Source organism: Cynocephalus volans, chromosome 12 (genome assembly GCF_027409185.1).
Source record: "Cynocephalus volans isolate mCynVol1 chromosome 12, mCynVol1.pri, whole genome shotgun sequence".
In the NCBI taxonomy this organism is placed as follows: Eukaryota; Metazoa; Chordata; class Mammalia; order Dermoptera; family Cynocephalidae; genus Cynocephalus; species Cynocephalus volans.
In genome coordinates, this window is record NC_084471.1 from 101,706,841 (window position 1) to 101,709,035 (window position 2,195).

The following is a 2,195-nucleotide window of genomic DNA, read 5'->3' on the forward strand; positions in this document are numbered from 1 at the left end:
ACCTAGTATAGTTTTGTACTCATTACTCCGCCCCTTCTCCTCCCACCCCCAGCTTCCAATAACCATTATTCTACTCTCTACCTCTATGAAAGCCACTTTTCTGTTCCTTAGATCCCACATGTAAGTGGAACCATGTGATATTTGTCTTTCTGTTTCTGATTTAGTTCACTTACCATGATAGTTTTCATCTCCATCTGTGTAATGGTAAATGATAGAATATCATTTGTTTTCCTAGCTAAATGGTATTGTGTATGTATACACAGTACTTTTATCCATTCATCCACTGATGGGCATTTAGGATGGTTCCATCTCTTGCTTATCGTGAATAGGGTGGCAATGAACATGGGAGTTCAGGTGTTTTTTTGATATGCTGATTTCATTTCCTCTGGGTATATAACCAGTAATAGGAGAGGTGCATTGTAAGGCAGATCTACTTTTAGTTTTCTGAGGGATCTCCACATGGTTTTCCACAATGACTGTACCAATTTACATTCCCACCAACAATGTAGAAGGGTTCACTTTTCTCTACATCCTCTCCAGCATTTATTATTTTCTGTCTTGTTGATAACAGCCATTCTAGCTGGGGTGAGATGGAATATTATCATTGATAATTAAAACCATGAAATTTTCTAAAGATGCCAGTAGATTGAATTTATATATCCAAGCTGTACTCTTTGGTTATTTTCTCTTTCCTCTTGTTGCCTACAGGTCTTTCATTTCATAAATGAGCCACATAAATGGCTGACAGAAATGTTAGTGTGATAGCTGAATTCATCCCTCGAGGCCGACTCATGACACTGAACTGAATACTGTCCTTTTAGTGCTGTTTCTCGTGATCTATCTCATTACTGTGGGGGGCAACATTTGGTTATCACAATAATTCCAGCTAGTATCCAGCTCCATTCTCCCAAGTACTTTTTCCTTAGCCAGCCGGCTTTCTTGGATTTCTGCTATTCCTCAGTCTTCATTCCTAAAATGTTGGTGAACTATACAACAGGACAGAAAGTCGTCTCCTATCATGGTTGCCTTCTTCAGTATTCCTTCATCAGCATGTTCTTGACTACTGGATGCTTCCTCCTGCCTGCAATGGTGTACGGCTGGTATCTTGCCATTTGATGCTCACTTCACTACAAAGTTCTCATGACCCCCACATTCTCCCTCTACCTGTTGACTGCTTCCTACCTGCTAGGTTGTGCCAACTCACTCACCCACCTGAGCAGCTTGCTCAGTCTATCTTTCTGTGGGCCCAATATTATTAGCCATTATTTCTGTGATGTACCATTGATCTTTCAGCTCCCCTCTTCTGATACCCAACACAGTGAGGTTTTATTAATTGTCCTCTCTGGAGTAATCTCTGTGATTACCTTTTTGTAGTAGCTAGTTCCTATCTCGGAATCCTTCTCACTGTCCTGAAGATCCACTCAACCAGAGGCAGATATAAAGCCTTATCCACGTGTGCCTCTCACCTAATGGTGATGTCTCTGTTCTATGGAACTGTAATATTTCCTTTATGGGTATCAGCTCTAGCTATCCCCAAGACAAAGCCAAAATACTGTCTGTGTTTTATACCATTTTTCTGCCAATACTAAATCTTCTGAAATACAGTGTGAGAAACAGGGAAGCCAAAGAATCCATGAAAAGAATCATGAAGAGAAAAATACTTGCTGAGTGGACATAAATTTTCACGCAGAAACATTTAAGGGATATTTATTGATGCAGCAGGCAGATACATTGTTAAATATATCTGGGACTTTGAGAGGTAAAATGAGGTATTTTCAAAGCAGCATATATTCAAAGATAACAGTCATAGCTGGACTTTAGAAATACACAAACTCATGCACACACAAACACACACACACACACATGCACCCATTCACAAACACACCCACATATAGGGAAAACTCTTTCTTTATGCTCTTAGGTTCACTAGTTGGGAGGCCTTTGAATTAAACTTACAGAAGAATATATTAACCAGAGTAAAAAACAAAGTTCATTCATAAGCACATTGTAGCACACAATAAAACTAGCTCACGCAAAAATTACAGATCAAGATCTGGGTTTATATACCTTATTTTCAGGGTAAAATGAAGGGGAAATACACACACACACACACGCACACACACTCACACACTCTCTCTCTCTCTCTCTCTCTCTTACACACACACACACACACACACACACACACACCCCTCTTG

The 2,195-nt window shown here is 39.8% G+C and overlaps 1 pseudogene; it reads left to right on the top strand.

Annotated features, from left to right (window-relative positions):
- Positions 1–737: 737 nt before the first annotated feature.
- Positions 738–1,678, top strand: LOC134391779 (olfactory receptor 5J3-like; annotated as a pseudogene).
- The last annotated feature ends 517 nt before the right edge of the window (positions 1,679–2,195 follow it).